This window comes from Pinus tabuliformis, chromosome 8, assembly GCF_031772625.1.
Source record: "Pinus tabuliformis cultivar Carrire ecotype Pingquan chromosome 8, CPIR1, whole genome shotgun sequence".
NCBI lineage: Eukaryota > Viridiplantae > Streptophyta > Pinopsida > Pinales > Pinaceae > Pinus > Pinus tabuliformis.
In genome coordinates this window covers 146,222,094-146,235,542 of record NC_142294.1, presented here as the reverse complement: position 1 = coordinate 146,235,542, position 13,449 = coordinate 146,222,094, and positions in this window count along the sequence as shown.

Genomic DNA, 13,449 nt, shown 5'->3' with positions numbered 1-13,449 from the left:
AAAAATAGTTTTGACAGCAGGATCATGCAACAACTACTCCCAGCTTTTGTCTAAGATATTCAAATGTTTCTCTGGGCAGTGGTTTAGTGAATATATCAACAACCTGCTCTTTGGAGGGAACATACACTAATTTGACTTTTTTTTCAAGCACTTGTTCACGTAGAAAATGGTATTTGATGGGTATGTGCATGGTCTTGGAGTGCATGACTCGATTCCTCGAAATACTGATGACACTTGTATTATCACATAGAATGGAGATGGGTGGAGTATATGTGATCTAAATGTCTTGCAAGGTTTGCATCATCCAAAGTAGTTTTGTGTAGCAAGATGCAGCAGCCACATATTCTGCTTCAGTTGTAGATAAAGCAATTGAACTTTATTTCTTGCTGAACCAAGACACTAACCTGGAACCCATATAGAATGCACCACCACTAGTGCATTTTCTGTCATCAACACTTCCTACCCAATCTACATCTATATATGCATGAAGAGTAAGATCTATATCTCTAGGATACCATAAACCAAAGTCCTAAGTTCCTTGAAGATATTTGAAAATTCGTTTAATTTCCTGAAGGTGTGATTCCTTTGGATTTGCTTGGAATCTTCCAACTATTGCTATTGCATGCATGATGTCACGTCAGGTACCTATTAGATAAAGTAGACTGCCAAACATGGATCTGTAAGTCAGTTGATGTACTGCTACTGATTCATCAGTTGAGCTGAGACTACATCCTGTTACCATTGGGGTACATACAAGTTTAAAATCTTCCATTCTGTACCTTTTCAAGAGTTGTTTGAGATATTTGGTTTGTGAAAGAAAAATACCATCTTTATTTTGTTGAACTTGTAGACCAAGAAGATAGGTAAGTTCAACAAGCAAGGATATTTCAAATTCTTGTTGCATTACTGAACCAAAATTCTGATTCATGGATTCTTCATTGCTACCGAAAATGATGTCATCAACATAAACAATGATAATTAGCAATTTATCAGTTTCAATCTTTGTATATAGATTGCTATCTGTTGAACCTTTTGTAAAACCTTGTTCATGTAGATATTTGTTAAGGTGGTAATATTAGGCCCTTGAAGCCTATTTCAGACCATAGAGGGCCTTTTTGAGTCTGGACAAGTTCAAGAGGCTTATTAGTTGACCCTTCTTTTTCAATGAAGTGAGCTCTGGTTTTCTTACCGATTTGACATGGTTTGCATATTGTATTTTCAGGGATGCTAATATCTGGAAGATCATGAATAGCCTTGAATCTGCATGCTTTTCTTATTTGAGAAAATATTAGATGTCCCAATCTTCTATGCCATGGCCAGTTTTCATCATTTTTTCTTAGATAACACTGTTGTTGTCCTCCCTTGAGTATGTATAAGTTGTATGTATTTCTTGTACCTTTGATCATGGTCTCTCCTGTATCAAGCTCACGAACAACACATCCATTTGATTGAAACACTACTTCATTTCCTTGATCACACATTTAACTGACACTCAACAGGTTATGCTTTCAAATGTCTACATACATAACATTTCCAGCTTTAACCTTTTCTTTCAATAAAATGGATCCTTTACCTTTTATGATAGCATGCGTTTCGTTTCCAAATGAGACATTCTTTTCCTTTTCTAAGGCATTATATGAGTGAAGTTTTTCTTTTTCACCTGTCATGTGTTTTGAGCATACACTATCGATGTACCACTGATTTTCTTGTCCTTATGCATACAAGACTATTCCACATATTTCTGTTTCAGATTCTTTGCTTCTCCATATCTTGGGATTTAATCGAGTTTGCTCCTTTTGAGATGTTTGCAGAAATTTTCTCTTGCATTCAGATTCTTCTAACCAAAGTCGTTACAGATTGAGCATTCTATTTCATTTTCAAGAAGAGAAAAATTATTATAGGAACTTTTCTTGATCCTTGTCACATTCCTTTGATTTTGTGCTTCTCTAGTCATGATGGTTTTTTAAGCAACACATTGAGTAGCTTTGTGTCCAAAACTATGACATGAAAAGCATTGCCCATTAAAAAGGTTCATGCGACTATCGAATCTATTGACCTGGTGATTCTAGTTTCTATTGATATTCATATTTGGAGAAAATTGAGTATGATTTACCTCAGGTTGGTTGTGGTTTCTATTCATCCTTAGAGTAAATTGAGTCTGATTTACCTGGTGATTTTCTTTATTCCTTTGTCAACGATTGTCATACTATTCACTGGTCTTCGTTGCATCAGGATAGCTTTTGGTGGAGGTTGACGACTTTTGAGATGTTTCTTCAGTATATCCCAAAAATGTCTTTATCATAGGAGAACATTGCACTTTGATAATTTCATTTAAAGTTTTGATCCTTTAGCAAATCTAAGATTGAGAGATTTCATTTTCTCAAGATCCTTTCTTATACCCACAATTTCACATTATAGGTTTTCATTGCGTTTTTCTTTTTCGACGAGTTGGTATGTTAAGGTATCTATAATCATATTCTTTTCTTCTAAAAAGATTTTGAGTTTAGATATTTCTTCATGAAGGTCATCCTCTTCTAAAGCATCCCAAAAGCTATCATCGTCATAAGCCATTAGAAGTCTATAATCATTGCTATTTTTATCTTCATCACTATTTTATAAACCATCGCTATCTTCATGAGTATAGTAACTCCTTTTATTTACAACTTGTTTTCTATTCCATTTTGCATATTCCTTACCTTTTTCATATTTATGTTTATGAGGACATTTGGCAGCATAATGACCAACTCTGCCACAGGCAAAGCATTTGAAGGGTATCTTACCTCTAAATCTTCCAAAACCCCATTGAAGATTCTTGACAAAGTTTACCTCGTCTTCTTCTTCTGAAATATGTCCTAATTCATTGGGTTCTTCCTTTCCTTCTGCTGAAGCTTTAAATGTAGCTTCTCTCATATCTAATGGTCCTCCTTTTCTCATCTCAAAGGTAGTTAAGATTTTGTGAAGCTGTGTCAGTGATAGTATATAGATCTTGTTTTTCTTCTATGGTAGACACTTTTGATTCAAATTTAGCAAACAAAGATCTCAAAACTTTCTCAACTAAGGTAACTTCCTTTATTTCCTCACCAAAATTCTTCATACAATTAACAACCTCATCTATATGTAAGAAGTAACTAGATATACTTTCATCACTGTGAATCTTAATAGTTTCATACTGAATTCTGAGAGTTTGAAGCTTAGCACATTTTACCTGAGAGTCTCCTTTGTAGCTCGGAACAATTTTGTCCCATATTTCTTTGGCTCATTTGAGCTGCATGACTTTGATGAATTATGATTGTAACAAACTTCCCAATAAAGTATTGACAGCTCTAGCATTTGTTTCATATTTCTTTTTACCTACCGTATCTATAGGAATTGCTGTTGGAAATGTATATCCTCCTTCCACAATTTCTGAGACATTCATTCCAAGTGATTGTAGATATGTTGTGGTTCTTATTTTCAAATAAACAAAATTTCTCCCATCAAAGATTGGCAGTCTGATGGATCCCACACTTTATTGATTACTCATGATGATGGATCTCCCTTCAACCGATCAAGCTTCTTTTGAAGGACCTACTCTAATACCAATTGTTGGAAATAATAATGATAGGGGGGTGAATCAGTATTATCAGATCTATAATTTTATTTCCCAAATATATTTATATACTCTAATTTAGTGAAGTGAACTAGCGTGTACATGCGACTGTACTTAAAGCAACCAGAGTATATGTAGATAATTTTTGATTTAGACAATTTATCATGTATTGAGCTTAAACCAGTATATCAAAGATTTATTAGACAGTGCAATAAAAGCAGGATAAAGCATCATACATAAGAAACACACATGAACACCAAGATATAAGGTGGAAACCCAATGTGGGTAAAAACCACCTGCTGTTGTCATCTCTGTCTTCTTTTTAATAATAAGAAAATCTTTTTACAATCTTGTACTGGTGCAGACTCATACCAGTACGCAGGCACCCACCCACAGAAGGCTAGAACCTTCTCTCGTTCTCCAGCTACTACTGGAAGGGAGCTACAACACCCTAGCTCTTGTAGTAGATAATATGTTTACTAGTACGTAGGTACCAACCTACAAAAAACTCCACTCTTCCACCAAGGACCACGTTTCATGAATTTTCATATTGGATACTCGTGGAACACAACACCACAATCTGAAGGCCACGTTTCATCCAATTTTCATATTGGACCCATCAACAACATTGAAACTCAGAAAATCATAACTACAATACAACCATCAAATACAACTGCATCAACCAACCACTGAAACTCAATCCACAACTGAATCAATCAATCACTTGACAACCCACCATCACTGAAGCAAATCACAATCAATCAATTTAATCATTCAGGACACTGTCACCATAATACCATCACCAGAACACAAAGCAGAACCTAGAACTCTACAACAGCAAATAGAAACAACCTAATCTTTAAACATCATACTTCATAAGGTATACACTACTTCCCTGTGTCAAAAATGCGTGTATATGCACTTTTACCAAAGGGAACCAACGTACAGACCTACAAATTCAAATTTATGATGTATAAACTACTCTCATATGTTGAACCAGCATGTATACGCTCTTTTACTAAAGCGAACCTACATACAAATCTATAAATGCTAACTTAAAACATCACAATTATTCTAGAGTTCAGTCATACCTAGATCATCACATTTACAAAATAAAAGATGCGTCAGTATTTAGATCTAGACTATTCAAGCAAAAAACACATAATGATAATACTCTTAAGCCTTTACAATCCTGGTCCATCAACCTTCATCAGCCATGTAGGTGCACCCTTAGAACAGATCAAGCAAACCATCAGAAGCTCATCAACCTACATGTATGATTCAACACTTCATAAGATATTCAAATCCTTGCACACTTCTGGCCTAATGATCTTCTCCTTCTTATATAGTTTTAGGCCTTTCTCGATACCATGGACCAAAACTACTTAGGACCAATACCTTGGACCAATTACCTTGGGTCAAGTACCTTGGACCAAGAAGTACCTTAGACGAAAAACATTTGGTTTTCCAAGATATACATGCTTTTCCTTCAATGAACATGTGTGTGTACGTATATGCTATGTTTTTTCAGTAAACCTGCGTGTATACGCAACTTGGACAAGGTGAACCTGCATATACCTCTCTTTCTTCATTCTTTGGAGTCTGATATGTACTTCTTTGTTGTTGACCTGCTGCACTGTGATATTTCATCGAGTGAGTTGCAATCAAGGTCAACACCTGTATCATAATGCCAACATTCCTTGTTCAGCAGGGTTTCTCTGGTTGTTCTACCCTGCCTCCCACCCATTTTTTTAGGTAAGGTACTTTGTATCTCATGTACTTAGATATTATTGTATTCAGTCCTAGCTCATGATTTTCCAAGTGCATTATGTATATGGGGCATGTTGTATTATTTTCTAGATTTGTTATGCGAGCATGTCATGTACCATTCAACATGTACTTCATTCCTCAATTTTACATTTCTGGGCGAACCATTATTCTTGTACTAAGTTATCTCAGTGAGTATGAGTATGCCTCCCTTGCCTCAGTGAGGTCTAGTACCACAACATAAAAGCAGACTTGCATTAGTCTTGCCCCCTATGTCCCTATCATCTTTCAAATTCAGCTTCATTGGTCTCTCTCTCTCTCTCTGACTCCCCTGTGTTGTCTAAGTGATCGTGTCTTTACAACGTACTTTGGTCATACTTTTTGATCCTAACACTTTTACGTTGGGGAGCAATCTATTATCACCAAAAACTTGATCATCTAGCATAATTTACTAGATGGATCGATGTACACCATGTAAAGCCAATTTTACCATAGTAAAATTTCTTTCACTATGAGAAATTACTTAATAAACCACCTTTGTTAAGTAATTTGTAGTTAAACCCATGAAGAATAACTAAATAAATCACTATTTATTTTATTTTCTTCTAGGAATAATTAATTAAACCACTGTTTAATTATTATTCCTTGTCATATTTGACCCAATCATGAAAAATAAACAGATAAATCATTAATTATATTATTTTTCTCCAAGAATAATTAAATAATTATTACTCTTTGTCAAATTTGACTAAATCCCTTAGGAATAATTAAATAAATCCTTATTTGTTTATTATTACTTAACTAATTCCTTGAGATGATAAATAAATCATTTATTTATTTATTATTTCTAAATAAAAGTTTAACTACTTTTTCACTCCTAACCAAATATAATAAAATATTCCAAGTGGTTATTCCAAGAATGGGATACTTAATATTTTATTATTGCTCATTATTCAAGGATAACTCAATATTTTGTTATAAATAGAAGGGTTTTCCATTCATTATTCACTTTTGATTATTTTCATTGTTGCACTCATTGTTCTAACTCTGATTATTTTCATTTTCGCACACCTTATTTTTGTTGGGTTTACATATTATACAGAAGAGAGACTCTACACAAACTAAAGACGTTTTAGGATAGCCAAGAACCCATCCCATAGAGTGGGGTTGGTAACATTTATCTTTTCTCTTCACAGGTGTTATAATAAAACTATTCTTTACATATCTGGTTTCCATTGGATGATTGGAGTTATTAATCTTTATTTTTGTTGTTTAACTATGATTGTGGCATAGATCTGGACTTTGGTAGGTTTTTTCTCTATTAGTTGCTATAGGTATACAATGTTTAGCATCCGTTTATATTGTTGAGATTTTTTGTGATCCATAATCTTAAGTGGGTTATTTTTGTACATCGTTGAGAAGAAAACACTACAACACTCATCCTTGTTTTGAATTAAAGGGAGTCTACCTCTGCCTCTTTCCTTTTGTTTTTATGGGTGTAATTAGAGTAGTCAAGGCAGCAGGTGCCTCCTTCTCTATGGGTTCAGGAGACACTCTTGGGGATTCCTCTCCTTCCTTGCTATTTATTTTAGGACTCGATTCATCCTTTTGTGCTTCTTCCCTACTATCCTTTTCATCCTTGTTTCATTTATCTCTTCCTCCTCTTCTTCCTCTATTTCTTCTTCTTCTTCACCATGCTCCTCTTCTTCATGCCCTTCTTCCTCTTTTTCAGGCTCTTCTTCGTCTTCTTCTTTTGGTTCTTCTTGCTCTTCCTCACCACTAGAAGTTGGGTCTCTTTCAACCTCAATGGCTTGAATTAAATCTTCTCTGTTCATGTCTGCAAATGTTGACCACATAATATGGATTCTTAATTGGATTAGGGCATCTTCTTGTATGAGCTTGATTAGTCCATGATGTGCTAGTTTTTGATTCTTCCCTTCTTGTACCTTGATGCTCATGTCTATCACTGATTGTAACAAAAAGTAGGGCACACTAAGTCTTCTATGAGGAGGTAAATCTTCTCCAAATCACAGCTCATGGAGGAGCCTAAACTGGAAACCATAGACTATATTGATCCTTCCCCCACAAGAAATATACTTGAGAATGTGATAGCTTACTTCAACCTGAGGATATGTAGTTCCCTCCCTTCTAATCCCATTTTTTTCCTCAAATGGTTCTTCGTCTTCTAAGAAAAAGTTATTCTTAGCAAGAGCACTTCTAGCTTTATCATCTTTTCTCCATTGTAAACCTAGAGGAAGTGTAGTGATTCTGCTAATGCTTCTAGGGGAAATTGTTACTTGACAACCCTCTCATTATAGCAGTGGAACTAACTCTAGCTTGGGGGGTGAGTGGCATTGCAAATTCTCTAGCTACATCATCAACATATCCCCTAAGTAGCTCGAAGATCCCCAACCATTCATGCCTTCTAAATATCTCTAATATTCTAGTTGTTCTAGTGGGATCTCTTCTTGAAACCCCTTGTCATCTTCTCTCTCTATCAATATGATTGTATGAAGTTTGGTGGCTATAATAGCTTAAGATATTTCTCAGGTGGCTGAGGGTTTAGATTATAGGAGGGTGTTGACTATAATTCTCCCTTTACTCCACGCAATTTTGTCTATCCTTATGTGCACTATAATTACTAAAAAGAAATGACAATTTATTTTCCTTTCCTCTTTACAAATGAAAGCATAGAGGATATGGGCACCTACCTTTCACTACAATGCCTTGGTTGAGGATAATTCTTGAATACTTGGGCCCTAGGGGACCCCTCATAGAATTTTTGACAATTCTCATGGTTTCATGTAGTTTTCTTGTGTTTACTGTAGGTGCTCACTGTAGGATGGTTTAGACTAGATTTCCTCACTATTTCCTCTAGTTTTTCTGTGTTTCTTGTAGGTGTTCATTGTAGGATGGATGAGACTAGCTTTCTCCTTTGATGGATCCTCCAGGTGCTCCCAACTCTAAAAGTATTGAAATGAATGATGTATTGCATGAAATTTAGGGAATATTTCTATTTATGGTCGATTTCATTGAGTAATGTGTTGGTTGGCTGGGTACATAATTTCTCATTTTAGACCATTGGCCCACTATTAGTTTTCATATATCCCTTTCTTGTAATCATCACTCACTTCTGTACATTGTAACTCGACCAGATTTCCAATTCATTTCCTTTGATGTGACCTTGCCACATGTTCAATTAAATAGCATTTAACTTTTTGTTATCAGGCTAAGGGTGGCCAAGTTAACTAGCCACCTTTAGCTTATAAAACCAACTTTTTCATATTCCTATAGTTTTAATCATATTCATACATAGGAGAGAGTGTGGATGAGGTGGCATACCTATGGCTTCCTTTGGTTTGTTGATGCATGTTGGATGGTGGTTGTGTTGTGTCGCTTTTGGTTCAGGTATGTCTTCTCTTCTACTCTTGTTTTGTTGATTATATTTTGCTGATAGGTTGTCTTCTTGTTGTGATGTGACATGTGGTGGCCTCTTCTATTCCTCGTGAGCTTTGGAGAGGTGACAGAGTGCCTAAAGGTGTGTTGCTACTCTTCCAATGCATGGGTGTTTAAGGATGATCTTGGAGGTTGTTGTTGTTGTTTCAATATAGGTTGTTACAGGGTTTCCTATAGTACTATAGGAAATCCTATAGATGCCTCTTTTTGAAAGAAAAAAAATTGTCTTTTCTTTTGCTTATAGGGTGAATAGATATTGAATTAGGAGTGGAAGGGGTGGAAATGGGGAGATGGAGTGGTAGGTGAGTTAGGTGGTGGTATTCCCCTTTGGTATTTCTTTGTTTGCTCCCTTTTTCTTTTTCTTTTTCTTTTTTTTATTATTTTTATATTTTTTTCTTCTTGTAAGTGGATTTCTTGATGGACACAGAGGGTGACATTGTCATGAAATGGTGTTGGTTGAGATGTGGTGAAGTCAATGGAATTATTTTTCAACACAAAATAGGTCTGCATCATGATTTTTCAATCAAAATTTCTTTCCGGTAGATTTTCAGGACTTCCTGTAGTACTACAGGAAACTCCTGTAGTAACTACAGGAAATCCTATAGAAGTCACGAAATTGCTTGGAAATTTGATTTTTGATGGTTGGAGATGAGTATGGATGAATGAAACATGGTGGTCATGGAGCAAACAAAATAAATGAAGGAAAATTGGGTTTTTCATGGCTTTCTGCCCTCTGAACTTGGTATCCATTATTTTCTTGAAAAACTGCAAAAACCATAACTATTATGAGTGGGTAGGTTTGAGGTCGATGCCATTACATTTTTGTGTTTTCTCTCTCTCTCTCTTTTTGTTTTTTGAAAGACAACCAAGATGCCTCAAAGGAGGTTTTCATCCAGGTAGCCTACCCTATGTGCCTCTAAGGACGTTTTCACCCAGGGGTATTTTATTTTTCACTCTTGGGCTGCCTAAAGGAAGTTTTCAACCCAAAAGTGGGCCTCAGGTGCCTCATGGAGGTTTTCACCTAGGTTTCTTATCATTTTCTCAAAGATTCACAGTATTTGTTGGACACCTAATCCTCAATGGGTTAGTGTGGAAGCCGAATGGACAAAAGGAGTCCAAGAGACCTTGGGATGTGAAACCCAACGGTCACATATTTTACTATAAATATATATCTCTTGTTAATAAAAATTGTACTCTCATGATTTATCATTCATATTGTTCATGCTCCCATGTGTGTTTAACATGGTATCAGAGGGGGCGATTGCTGGTCCTGCTCCAATTTGAGCCACTTGTTTTGTGGTCTCTATATATATGTCAGTTCTGCGTTACCTGACCTCTGACTCTACCTTATTCCCCTCAGACCTGAAATAACCTACCTCTGCCAGCACTGCACATCTGTCCATACTGTCAATTTTTTATAGCACTGTCATTTCCTGTTTTAGCGCTGAGGCCTGACGGTGCCACTGCAGAGATACGCCACCATCGATGAAGGTCCAGCTCCTGGTATGCGTTATTGAATCATATTAACGCTGAATGGTATATGCGTTGAAACTGACTTTGGTATATGCGTTGTTCAAATGTGGTGTTGAATACGTTTGAATGCGTATGGTTCGAAGTTGAATGGTATGCGTATGGTTTTTTGAATATTAACGCAGTTGAGTGGTAACACTGTCCATAACAGTTGAATGCCTGTTGAATATTAACGCTGTGCCGACAAAAGGAGTTCATTCCAAATCTGTATATGCATTCATTCCAAATGCTGTGCGTTTCAATGGTATGCGTTGAACTACACAGCGCATGCGTTGAACTACACAGCGCTCTGTTGGTGTTGAATAATATTAACACTGTGCGTTATGTCAGAGTTTGTCTTTGCATTGAACTATCGTGGTATATGCATTTGGTAATGCTGTCTAGTGGTATCGACGTTTGGTTTATTAAATGGTATCATGAATGCGTATTATTGAATGGTATCAACAGTTTTATTGAATGGTATCATGAATGTGTATTATTGAATGGTATGCGTGGGAGACAGATGCGAAAAAGGGGCTCTGTTGAATGCGTTGAAGGGGGTACTGCACTCCGATATACCTGTATTGCTTTAACGTTGAATGGTATATGCCCATCCAAATTTGAATGTGTTGAATGATGGTATTTAACGCTGTTGAATGATGGTATTAATGCTGTCCCATAACATTTTATTGATTGGTATATATGGAATATGAACTGTTGTGAGCTATATATGAACTTGTTGAAATATTGTGCGCTGTGGAATATTAACGCTGTTTTTATTAAATGCGTTGAATAGTCCAGCATATATATGGAATATGAATTGTTGTGCACTATATATGAACTTGTTGAAATGTTGTGCGCTGTGGAATATTAACGCTATTTTATTGAATGCGTTGAATGGTCCAGCGTACATATGGTATATGGTATTGAACTGAGTTTGTAGAATGGTCCAGCGTATAGTCACAAGTTTTGTGGAGTCCAAAAAAGTGTTGAATTTTTGAAGGGCTGTTGTGAGAAGTCAGAACAGTAAGCGCTGGAGAATTCAATGTATGATAGCGTTGAATGCTGAGTTGATAATGCGTGTTGCGAGTTTGAATAAGGAGAGATTGGGAAAAGGCGCATTTTTAATATTTGGTGCAGAAATAATGAGCCAGAAGGCGCAGTCCAGAGATTGATTCAAACGGGTAAGATATGATGGTGGTTGCATAAAGTTATAATGCATGTAAATGATATATGATCGTATTAAATTGCCAGACTCAGTCTTAACGCATAGGGCATTTGTTTGGTTGAAATTTGATTGTGAAATGAAATCTGATCTTAAAAGGCGCATGTACAAGATTGGACTTCGGATTGAATGATGTTTATTTGATATGAAAGCATGTAAACGGGGATTGGAAATGCAGATTGTAATTTGGGATGATGTGTATAAACACATGTGAATGTTGGTGATTAAAGAATGAGGGAATTAAGACATGGGTATGAATAAAGGAAGTATTCATAATTTTGATGCTTGAGACAATAAACTTAAAGGAATATCGTAAATTTTTATATTGAGGGAATCTTTCCAACCAGTTGAGCAAGAAGGTGTGTGAATCTTCAGTAGTTCGTTTGTCTCCTGACTTGGATATATCTGAAGAAGTGTTGATGTAGGTACTTCAAATAATTATTTTATTAATTTCAATACTTGCATTCGAAAAGAAGATAATCCACAAGGGTTTTTCCTTTTGATAGCCATCATTTCTGCTTTGAAAGTGATTATGCTGGGGGATTTTTGGGAATGACAGAATTCAATGTTCATAAGAATTGGGGACTGTTTATATTCTTTAAAGTTGCAGCAATTTTGCATTATTTAGGAGTTCAGTGGAAATTGTTTCAAGCCAAGACTATCCTTTGTAGATCGAATTGGTGTATTTTCTTAAAGGTTGTTCATATCAGAGATTGTTATTGAACTAGATTGAAGTTGTTGCCAGGACAAGTTCCCTTGCATTCAAGGCTGGTACAGGAAAATATCTTTTTGAGGCCTAAATTGCTTGTAGCTTTGTTGGAAGTTAAATTCTCAGGTGAATTGAAGAAAATTCATTTTTGAATGAGGAGTTTGTTTTCCGGATATCACCATTCTTTGTGTGTTGAATCTATTGCAAGCTAATTGATTCGAAGCTGTTGCCATAAGTTTATATAATTAAAAAAAAGCGATTGGTGTCTATCTTTTCCTCATTGTTTTACTATTTTTTGAGGTTAAAAATGGCTCGAATTGGTGCAATATTAGAGTTAGTGGACAATCTAATACTCTCTACTATGGATAATAGGGTCAAAATCAGCAAGGAGTTTCTCACCGATATTCATAGTTGTTTACAAGATGTACATGAAAAGGTTGACTTTTTACAACTTGAATCTTAGCTTCAATAAGAAGAATTAAAACAGAGGAATCATCATTCTGGACATGTTTCTGTTCATAACATTGAGACTGCAACCCATCAGCAGCAAGTCAATAATGTTACCATTCATTCAAATAAAGCAGCAGTTGTACATGTAGATGCAGAAACTCAGTCTGCACTTCCCAAGCCCATCATCAGAGCTTGGGAACAGCTTGTCCACAACAAGCACAAAACTGGTCTTGGATATGACAACAACTTGTCCTTTGATATTCCAGACTACTCAAACCCCATTCAGTTTCAGAGTGCTGGATTCATTCATGACTGTTCACCTGCTACTCATGATAGTTCAGCTTCACCTGTTCCAGACTCTGCCCCTCTTCCACAGCAACAACAACAACAACAGATTGTGAAATTCCAACACTGTGACCGAGTTGGCCATTTGAAAGATCACTGTTTTGATCTTCATCCATGTAAGCACTGTCATAAAACTAGCCATTCTTCACACAGATGCTTCAACAACAAACACCCTGCAAGAACAACGATTCATCTTGGATGGATCACTTCTTGGCAATGGGCATTAACAACCAAGAAGATATTCAAATCAAATGTTAGAACTTGTTCCAGAGTATTGAACAGTCTTGCAGTTGAGTTTTCTCCATCATCTCACCTTGTATCTGACGGGGTGGAAATGATGGTCATCTACAAGCTTCAAAGTCACATCAAGCGAACCTGAGCCATAACCTGCCACACCAG